This window comes from Homarus americanus, unplaced genomic scaffold, assembly GCF_018991925.1.
Source record: "Homarus americanus isolate GMGI-L3 unplaced genomic scaffold, GMGI_Hamer_2.0 scaffold1024, whole genome shotgun sequence".
Classification (NCBI taxonomy): Eukaryota; Metazoa; Arthropoda; class Malacostraca; order Decapoda; family Nephropidae; genus Homarus; species Homarus americanus.
In genome coordinates, this window is record NW_024715228.1 from 10,393,787 (window position 1) to 10,405,528 (window position 11,742).

General features: G+C 43.9%; 1 protein-coding gene across 1 annotated transcript in view; it reads left to right on the top strand.

Moving 5' to 3' along the window:
• Window positions 1-10,662: 10,662 nt before the first annotated feature.
• The window catches only part of LOC121856847 (sulfotransferase 1A1-like), a gene marked incomplete in the record, with an annotated part of 58,548 nt that continues 57,468 nt past the window's right edge, over window positions 10,663-11,742 (top strand). The window contains 1 exon segment of the mRNA XM_042352602.1: window positions 10,663-10,700.

Consider the following 11,742-nt stretch of genomic DNA (forward strand, 5'->3'; position numbering starts at 1 on the left):
CCCGTGACGTCCTCTCCAACTTTGCTCAGCAGATCCAGGGTGGGCTTATTTGAACACCCCACCAGCCGCCCCAGCCGGTGGATAACCAGCAGGGATCAATATATAGCCGATGTCGGTGATTCGACATGATTGAGACGGCAGGTCCGCCTCGTGGGCCTCAGACCCCAAACTCGCCATGTGTCTGGCTTCCACCGACCACAACAGCAGTCGTCAGTTGTTAAAGGCGCCAGTGCTATAACCTGGGACATGCCTTGGAGTTATATGGCCCACAGTGTTTGTTGTATATGTTGGGGATAATTAATTGGAAATAATTATCCCATGTTGGGTAGTGGATCCATGTATTTGTTGGTTTCAGTATTAACATGTTGTATGCTGTGAGTGCATCTCATATGCACTACCAACAGTCTGTGAAGTATCATAAGTAAGTTTGTCTTGTAACTGTACTGTAATGCCACGTACCACCAGTAGGTGTGAGAAGGAAAGTAATCTGCAAGGAGTTGTCATGTAACTATGTAATGTGAGTAAATACAAGGAATTGGTCCTTGTAACTGTAATGTAACGTAGCACCAGTAAGGTTGTGAGAAGTAAGAGCACAGGATCTGAGTCATTTGCAGTTGAATAGAGCCAGGAGTTGCACCTTGAAGTTATATGTTAATAATCTCTTTTTCCCTTTGATTTCATACAAATAAACCTGTTCTTAGAGTATTTTAGGAGTATTCATTTTTCCCCACAGTGTTTCACCTTTATTTCTGTCCAAGTGACTGGATATCAGAATTACAATACCCATGTGCCTTAGACCCTCGACATGCTACCAAAAAGAACTGAGGTTATGTAGTAACCAGTGAACTGAAGTAAGTAGAAAGAACAGTTGAATTGAAGAACTAAGAGAAGTAAGTAAGAGTAAGAAAAGATAAGGGCGTTGTGAGAGCAGAGAGAACCGCCGCTCATACACTCACCATCCAATGGAACTTCCACAGTGGTATCATGGTAGATTTCCTTCAGCATGTTTGCTGTGAGATCCCATACTTCGTCATGCATCATGCATACGATGCCCCTTTTCTTACAGCCCATGGCATGGTCGATGTCGTAGGATGAGCCAAACATGCATTGTGAGGACAAACCTTCTACTGGTCAACCATACCTTAGAATAATGGCATCTGTAAATTCTTGTTTATTAAGCCTGAAGCCTTTTACCCTTATCGGCAATGTTGTTAGCCAGTTCGAGGCGACCAACTCCTGCGCTATAGCTACTTTTTTTTAAAGTTCTCTGACAATTGCAGCATCAACTGTTGAAGTTTATCACTTTGGGTGTTCAACCGTTCTTTTACTTTTAGTTTTATCCTCTTTACCACTGACCGGCTCTTTTTCCGCTTGGGCGATAGATCACGTCTCATTTACTTTTCCTTTTCTTTTATCCTTTTCACCAAATGATCAGCTCTTTAGCTGCTTGGGTGATCGGTCACGTCTCTGTTATGCACTGTTGGCAAGTAATGGGCATGCACCGGATCCTGACTGTACCTGAACCTGCTCCAGTGTTGGTCAAGTCTTGTCTTGAAAGACCTCACACTCGGTGCCGTCACAACACTTTCTGGTAGATTGTTCCAAGAGTTCACAACTCTCACTCCGAAAAAGTTTGCCCTCACAGTTTTCTGGACATGCGGTTTCTTCAATCTTGAACTGTGACCCCTTGTGGGGCGAGCGTCCGCCAGCTCCAAGTAAGAACACTTGACTAAGTAGGGCCGATTGAGATGCTTATACACCTCAATTAGGTCACCCCTTGCCCATCTGTAGTATAAGCTAAGCAAGTTCAGGCACTCCAATCTCTCAGGGTAGCTGAGGTGCCGAAGTGCAGGCACCAGTCTGGTGGCCCTCCTTTGAACATTTTCAACCAACTGACAGTCCCAAGCATATCTTGGGGACCAGACGGGGTGACAGTACTCCAGATGGGGAAGCACTTCATTCTTGAAGATCTTTATGAGGGACGGACCATCTAGATATCTGAACGACCTTCTTATAAGACCCAATAATTTATTTGCCTGATTTACCTTCTTCTTGCAATGACCTGAGAACTTCAGCTCATTGTCAACATACACACCTAGGTCCTTCTCACATTCAGTCTCAAATAGTGCAGTTTCTTCATCCCGTTGGGACATATGATACGCCTCCTTACCGTTGGTACGCCCCAGGTGCATCCTCTTGCACTTCATGACAATGAATCTCAGCAGGCATTTCTTCGACCATTCATTGAGCCCACAGAGGTCCTGCTGCAGCTCTTCGCAGTCCGCTTGGTTTTGATTTCCCGAAAGAGCTTGGTGTCATCAGCAAACATTTGTATGGAGGAGTGTTCAAGGTCAGGCATGTCATTTATGAAACAAACAAACAACAGCGGACCCAATACACTGCCCTGTGGTACCCCGCTTGTGACAGGTATGGATGATGATTTCGTGCCATTAATCACCACACACTGCTTACGGTCATGTAGAAAGTCTTCTATCCACGCTAGGACATTTCCCCGAATTCCGTACCCTTCCAGTTTGATTTTCAGCCTTTCGTGGGGTACACTGTCGAAAGCCTTGGCAAAATCTAGGTAAATATTGTCGATCTTACCACCCAGTTCCAGAATATGGGTCCAAATATCCACTACCTTGAGCAATTGTGTTAAGCAGGAGCACCCCGGCATAAAACCGTGTTGGCAATCCTTTACAAGGTTGTTTCGAAGTAGATGTTCCATTGCGGCATCTCTGATAATACTCTCAAGTACTTTACATATTATGCTGGTCAGGCTCACCGGTCTATAGTTGTTCGTGGAGTGACGATCGCCCTTCTTGAAGATAGGACTCACATAAGCCACTTTCCATTCACTGGGGACCTTTTGTTCATCCAGGCATCTACAAAACAGGATCTTCAGGGGCTCGGCAAGCTCGTTGCACATCTCTCTAGCACTCTAGGATGTACCATGTCAGGGCCGGGACTCTTATGGACCTTTAGCTTTGACAGTTTATTTCTAATACCCTCTTCTGTGAACACAATGTGGGTCAGTGCTGTGTCAAACCGTCTGTCCTCAAACGCAGGAAGGTTAATTGCATCCTCTCTTGTGAACACCGAGGAAAAGAAGTTGTTCAATGCCTCAGCTTTATCCTGGTCAGAATCTGCGTAACTACCATCTTCAAGCCTCAGGTCTGATACTCCTACTCGCGTTTTTAATTTCGACTTGCATAGCCGTAAAATGCCTTTATGTTTAACTAGACCTCGTTTGCAACCAGTCTCTGGTAACTCCTTTTCAGCCCTTCTCCACTCTGCCTTTGCTTGGTTTCTGGCTCTTGCATGCATCCAACTGTCCTGCTCATCGGTTGACCTAACCCATGTCTTGAATTTCTGGGTTTTCTTCTTAACTTTCTCGACCGCCGCATGGTTCATGTGGAGGGATCCCCTCATATTCCTAGAGGCACTGGGTTTGGTCTTGGGTATATATTTATCGATCAAATGGGTCACTTTACTAGTTATGATATTCAGCGTAGTGTCTGCGTTCTTGTGCCTTAATGAGTCAGGCCAGTTGATACTCCTCTTCTCTTCCCTCATTCCATTTTAATTTCCCTTGTAATGTTTGCATCTTGGCCTGGCCTTATCTTGAACTAGGTAACAGTTAAATCTGAATGACAACACTATTTGGTGACTGGTGCCAGTTTGGCCACCATACCCTCCTCGTTTGTTATGAGGAGGTCTGGTGACTTGGGTGTTTGCTCCCCTCTGTAATGTGTTGGGTCTCTAACATGTTGGAACAGAAAATTATCTCTCAGAGTTTCTACAAAAAGAGTAGCAGGATTATTCAAGTCATTCGGGGTGGACTCGTTTCTCCAGTCGATGTCGCCATAGTTAAAGTCCCCCATGATAATGAGGTGGCTGGGGTTGACCATCGCCGCATTGTTTATTAAGGTTCTTAAGTTCCTTTGATTTAGTGGGCCACAGTTTGGGGATCTGTAGATACACCCGACGATAAGTAAGTCCCCTCCCTTTAATTTAATTTTACACCACTTGGACTCTTCAAAAACATCCTCTCCCTGTACCCTCGCCTGGCTGGCTCTAAGGTCTTGCCTAGCGTAGATAACCACACCCCTCCTGCAGGATTCTTGAGTTAGGTTCGTAAATGAGTCATATCCAGCAATACTGAACTCACATTCCTCTGGGTCGATTCTCCTGTTCTTGTACAACAGTTCTACAACTCCTACAATATCTGGTTGGTGTACTCTTAGTAGTGTTTCAAACTCCTCTCTCTTATCAAGGAACGTGTCAGTATTAGTGTACATGACATTCAAGCCAGAATTTGTTCTCGGTAACGTCTCTGCTCTTAGTAATAAACCCGCTCCACCCACATTCTCAGAAGCTGCAGCATTTGCTAAGTACACTGTATTTTGCAGGGTGTGGTTAAAAATGTCATTGTTTACACGGCGCTCGTTCCCTCCTGTCCGGTAGGCTGAGCTGGTGCCGCCTCCCGGGTGGGGGGTTGAGTGGGTGGAGGGTGCACTGCTGCCCCCTGGCCCTGTGTCGGCACACTTGTTTCCACTACCCTCCCCCTGAGTATAACCCATGTGCACCTGTCCCCGTTCCTCCTCGACTCCTCCCTCTTCTGCTTCAAGTCCTGCAGGAGCTTCTTGTGCTGTTCCCTCTGCATTACCGTGCGGTCTGGGTGAATAAATACATCCCGAAATGCCTCGCTCCTTGCTAAGTTTTTTGCCTGCCGAATAACTTGCCATTTCTCCTCCTCACTCCCTAGTGTGATCCTGAGGGGGCGAGGCTTAGCCCCCTGCTTTTGTCCCAGTCTCCTCACATCCTGAGGGGTTGCTGGAATCTTCAGAACCTCTGTGCAAATATTTTGAAACAGCACCTTGTCGTGTGTTTCCTTACTCACAGTTCCCTCTGCCTGGCTCTCTGGGACTCCAAAAACTATTACATTGTTCCTGCGCTGGAGCCGTTCCTGGTGTTCCTCCTCTCCCCTAACAGTAGGTGCGTTAATTTTCATTTCTTCGACACACTTTTTCAGAGTCCCAATCTGCTGTAGAACCTGTACTGATTCTGCATTACTCTCCGCCCCCCCCCCCGTGGCCCTCCTAATACGTCAGCATAACTCCTCTTAGCAACCACCTCCATTCTATTAGCTACTTCCTCAGTCTTAGCAAGGATCTCTTTCTCAACTTGCTCCAGTTTGTCAACCAGCAGGGCTCCTGCTTCATCTATTTTCGTCCCTAGAGAACTCGTTCCCTTATGGATTGCAATCGCTTCATTCACCTTGACTATGCAGCCAGAGCAATACCAGCAACAGCCATCATGCTTTACGGCAGTTAGTAACTTCCTAAACGTTGCATTAGTTAGGCCTGTATCCTCCATATCCGACGTCTCCCTGCAGTAATCACATATCAAACTCATGGTTGTTGTTGTTGTTGTGGGGGGGGGGGTGCAGACTGTGTATAAATCTACACCTATTTCAAAAAAATAAAGAGAGAAAAAGTACTTAGCTACTCTCTGTTGCCTATAGAGTTGTCGTCTGCGACTGCGTACACTGTATCTCCCTGTGAATGGTGTATTGTAGGCACAGTTTCAGTCCTTGAGAAAGCACACAATCAAAATAAAATTTAAAGTCTCTGTGGCACCTATGACACGACTTGGTTTCAGCTGGCACGGTGCCTTTCCAGCTTGCTTGCTAGTGAGCGCTCACTTTAAGTTATTTACAACTTCAGCGGTCACTGATGACACTATGAACTATCACTGTGTACACTGTATCTCCCTGTGAGTGGTGTATTATAAACACAGATTCAGTCCTTGAGAAAGCACACAAACAAAATAAAATTTAAAGTCTCTGTGGCACCTATGACACGAATAGGCTGGCAGTTGTCCTTACCAGCTCGATTGCCAATATGTATTCACTTTAAGTTATTTATAGTCTCTTCTGCATTCACTGATGACAACTATGAACTGATTTAACTGAAGGCACAGTACTACACTCCCTGGTTGGCCTTTATCACAGCCGTGACCACAACACCCTAAAAAATAAAATAAAATAAAAGCTTTGTCATGTGGCAGTGATTGTGTGGTTATAGGCCTGTGACCCTGGCTGTACCTCCAACTCGGTGGAAATTGAGTTTTCAAAAATACAATCGTGTCTAGCATGAAAAGTCCTACATCGATTTACACTTTCACCTCACTAAGACGATCTTGACGAACTTATGTAATCACTGTCCAATTTCTGCCGCTCGTGTGTGCCTTCTTTCAAAAGAGGCTCAAAGCTGCGATGCTACCGTCCTAGTTGTACTGCCCATTTTAATTTTTCAAGGAAGGTCATCGGGCATGACTGTGGAAAAATTAATCTCTTCCTGACACGACCAACTTCACCTTGTGTGTGTTCTTGTCTGCTTCCTTCAAATTCCATACTTTGCTCTGTTCTTGATCCATTCTCCACTATCTCCTTTCTGTTATTTCCATTATTATTACCACCCACACACGTTTTTTGTCCTAGAATTTTTTGTCTCTTCTCCTCTCTCACTTCTTTGCTTTCACTGTCCTCTTGCCAGCTTGTCTCCCTCATCCTTTTAGAACTTTCTTTCTTTTTCACTACCTCTTGTTGTAGCTGTATTTTCTCACTTTCGAACTTCCCTTGTGCTTCATCACTCGTATTAGACTCATCACTACTCAACTCAAGGTCTTCAAGAACTTCGTCCAAAACTATCTTTTCTTTACTCTTCCATGTAGAGTTCTTAAGCGATAATTCACTTTCCATGGGGCAATGCTGACATCCCACAACACCCAGCTAGGAGTGCTGGGACCCCGAGCAGTTATTTTCGTGTGGTAAACAGTAAGTTCCCAACACCAAAGTTGCTTGACGATACTTATCTTATCCTCAGGTCCTTATACACAAGTAGGTAAGTCAATATATCCTTCAGATAATGTAATAGGCTCGAAAACATCCCAAATTTGGGAGCTAGCACTCACAGCTGTGTTTACCAGTGCCCGCCACCCAACCGAGCAGGAGCGTAGTCTTTGCTCGAATGTTGTCTGCTTGACACACTCGACAGACTGATGATAATATCACACAGACCATCTACAGTACACTGATGGATCTCTTAACACCGCCTGTGGGAGGGCTGGAAGTGCTATTGTTGTGACTCAACCTGACGGTAATATAATTGAGAATGGAGTTAGAATTAACAACTGGGCATCCACTCTACAAACTGAATTAGTTGCCATACTCACAGCTATTAAATTCATTGAAACCACTGTTACTGACAGTCTCATCATCACTGACTCTCTATCCTCACTACTTGCCCATGACACCCTCGAATCAGGTTGTCACGCTCTTGTCTCTGAAGCTAGATTGATTTACAGATTGCCCCGGAGGGGGCTAGTTTATTGGGCACCCCCTTACATCCTGTGCAAGGTGAAGCGCAGAAGCGTTTACAGTGCCCAACTGGGAAGCATGCGGAGTTCATGCTTGCCTTTATGACTCATGCATTAAGGGCGTAAAAGGCCCGAAGGGTCATGGGTTTTGTCAGCAAGTTACATAAAGTGACAGAATGATGAGTGTGTGTGGGGGAGGAAATTCCCGGTACATTTCATCTGTTTATAGCAAAGCGTGGCAGGTCCCTAATAATGTCAAGTGCCAGGCCTGTGACTAGGAGGAGGGATATCTGGACAAGGAGGGAAGAGGTGTTGGTAATGGCTGGGGACCTGTAGGAGGAGGTCATAGGGCAAGTGAGGATGTAGTGAGAGAGGGTGTGAGAGTCGGGTTGGCCACAAGGTTTACAAACAGTGCGGCCGGGCTCAGGGTTGCCAATGTACTCCCATAGGTACCTGTACCCTAGGCACAGTCTCATGTATATAATCTGTTGAGATCGAGTCAGAGATTGATACTCTTTGTAGTGGCGGTTGGAGTCACCGGTTACAGCGTCATAGTGGCATAGTGTGACGCTGCCCCTTTGTTTCAGGTGTGTCCATTTTACGTAGAATGCTCACGTAAATGTGAATAACAAAGTGTGAGGCCAGACATACTGCCTCACACGCCTGTACTCACGCAGTTGTGAATAAGTTACCCTTTATGTATAGAACTAAACAAATAATGTAATTGAAATACTGTGTAACATTCAGCGCCATAATATCCTGACAACGGGGGTTAATTATTATGACCCGTTGTAAACTCTATTCTGTAATCCTTTTGCGCTACCGCTCACAGGATGAGTGTGGGGTGCACAATAAAGTAGCCGCTGTAAGCGGCAAAATCAAAATCAAAATCAATCCCTTGCCCGTCTGTAGTATAAGCTAGGCAAGTTCAGGCGCTCCAATCTCTCAGGGTAGCTGAGGTGCCGAAGTGCAGGCACCAGTCTGGTGGCCCTCCTTTGAACATTTTCAACCAACTGACAGGCCCTAGCATATCTCGGGGACCAGATGGGGTGACAGTACTCCAGATGGGGAAGCACTTCACTCCTGAAGATCGTTACGAGGGACGGACCGGCTAAATATCTGAACGACCTTCTTATAAGACCCAATAATTTATTTGCCTGATTTACCTTCTTCTCGTAATGGCCCGAGAACTTCAGCTCATTGTCAACATACACACCTAGGTCCTTCTCACACACAGTCTCAACTCGTGCAGTTTCTTCATCCCGTTGGGACATATGATACGCCTCCTTGACCACCGAAGGGTCAAGACGTACCTGGCGCTCCTCTCGGAGCAGCCAGGTCAACTGTTAAGTTGGCCCATACCAACTCCCTCCCCTGAACTCTCCTCCCCACCGGAATATCAACAAGTTCTCGCCAGAAGTTACAATTTCATTTAGGAAAGGAATGAAACCAGTGTTAAACAGAGGTGAACAGTGGTGAACAGTGCTTAAGTCAGTGAGAACAACCTCAACAGTAACAGTCGAACCCAAGTTAACCTTCACACAGTGAGGTCCCAGGTACCCAGTGATAACGGCCCGTGAGACCCAACAACAACCAGTGATGTGTTAATCCGTCTACGACAGGAAGGACTGGGACCACACCTCACTCATATAACACCATCTGTGAGGGAATTACTATACCACGTCAGGTCCCTCATAACACCATCTGTGAGGGAGTTACTACACCACGTGAGGCCCCTCATAACACCATCTGTGAGGGAATTACTACACCACGTGAGGCCCCTCATAACACCATCTGTGAGGGAATTACTACACCACGTGAGGCCCCTCATAACACCATCTGTGAGGGAATTACTACACCACGTGAGGCCCCTCATAACACCATCTGTGAGGGAATTACTACACCACGTCAGGTCCTTCATAACACCATCTGTGAGGGAACTACTACAACACGTGAGGTCCCTCCTAACACCATCTGGGAGGGAGTTACTACACTATGTGTTTGCTGTTCAACACCTACATTAATCTGTATGCTCACTGTATGTTCCTTTACCTTTCTCTAATGAAGGCTTTTGTTAAGCCACCAATGTATGTAATAAGTCATTTATGTCCAATGTATATTTTCAGCCTTCGGGCTGCAGAACTTTTTTAATAAACCGTTAATTATTATTATTATTATTATTATTACCGTTGGTACGCCCCAGGTGCATCCTCTTACACTTCGTGACATTGAATCTCAACAGCCATTTCTTCAGCCATTCATTATTCATTTGTTGTATGATGCCCTGTATGAGAGTCCGTTGGACTTCCATTATCACATCAGTCAGCTGTTGTTTCGTGAAATTTGAATGTTTGATACTAGCAGCTAACTTAGACATATCGGAGCTGGTGAGGGCTGAGTAGATGGCAGTAGGGAGACGGTCCCAGATTAGCTGACATGACATCCAGATACAACCTATACACAATCATTTCAATAAAAAAAGACGTACAAATACTTTTGTTGCGTACAATGTGAAAAAAAAAAGCTAAATATCCCCCCCCCCCAGGTCCACGTGATATAGTGTGGGATGGTAGTCATCGTACGCAATATAAATAATTATAAGATAGAGCTGAAACTTGGCACACGTATTGGTTTTGGCCGCAGCTGCCTGCGCTGAAAATTTTTCATATATTTTCGATGTTTTTAAAAAAAATTGTAGTCAACCCTAAGGCTTTGGAAGAACACTTGCATTCAAATTTTGAAACTTTAATAATGGATAACATAAATCATCTTAGCTATTCTTTCATTTACAATGTCGCGGATTTGTGCTAAAAATTCATTATTGTAACACACCCAAATGTAACCCTCCTCTCACACCAACTTGTCAACAGCTGAGAGAGATAAACTCACAGAATAATTATTCAATGAATTTAGCCTTACAAATTAACAATTAATCATAAAATTACTATAAATGAGCTCAGATTACTGTATTAATCATATTGCATACTGATCGATATAAAATGTAAGCCCACGCGACATTTCCCCTGCTTTATGCCCCATCACGTTCTTGCATAATATACCTTGCCACATTCTTATAACATAATTATTTATTTGTTGGAAGTCAACTGGAAATTTCTTATTGCTACTGAATTTGAAAGGAAAGCAATATCTACAAGAGATGCATACTTTGATAAAAAGAGCCAGTTAAAAACGATAATTATAAATTTCAGCGTTTTAATCGTACAGTTAGTTGGCAACTCTGTGTGTAATAAGTCCTGTGTACAGGCCTTATTACGTGTACAGTGTACAGTGACCAGCCACCTGCTGCCACGCGAGTATGGTGAGTGTAGACGTTAACCTGCGTCGTTTTTCTTGTCCTTAAAAAGTGAAGGTAAACTAGTTTTGGTTTATATAATATTATCAAGGCACAAAATAACCTTGCAGTGCCTATATAATACAGTATTTTGCTTTCTATGGTTATACTTGGTCGAAATGAGTTACTGTTTACAATCGTGTATACCTGCACTGATTATATATGAATAGTTCTTGCTGAACCATTGTGAACTTGTATAACAATTTCACTGTATAGCATCTATCTATGTATTTGCGACAGAAAACTTTAGTGCGACTCAACTACCAACGGGCAAAGGGTGACCTAATTGAGGTGGAATCTGAGAGGGCACTTTTTCGGAGTGAGAATTGTGAACTATTGGAACAATCTGCCAGAGTATTGTGAGTCGTGACAGTCTTTGGTTGTGACGACACCGAGTGTGAGCTCTTTCAAGACCAGACTTAACCACACTGGAGGTTCAGATACAATCAGGACATTAGTCACATTAGGAGATAGTGCATGCCCAGTACTTTCCAACAGTGCTTAACAAAGCTGTGGCCGACTGCCCAAGCGACTAACGAGCCGATCAGTGGCGAAGAGGATAAAAGCAAAATGTAAAAGTAAATGTAACTAACATGTTAATCCGTTTTGGGTAGCATATTTATTATTAGTATTATTATTTTTTTGGGGGGTAGATATTTGGACCAAGACTGTTGCAAGTTTGGCGCCCAATTTTGGTCTCATTTTGCTCAATACAGGGTATTTGATACTTAATGCAATGGGGGTAGTTTATTTTCGTGGAAACAATAATATATTTTTTTCAACTTCCGAGTTGAGAATCACGTAGTAACGTTGTAGCGTACTGTTGTGGCAGGTTGTCAGGGTCTCTTATTTGGCCTCACAACGTACGTACATGTGATATATCCAACACTCAGGATTGAGGTAGAATAGAAAGTCACAATGTGTTTCCCGTATATATATATATATATATATATATATATATATATATATATATATATATATATATATATATATATATATATATA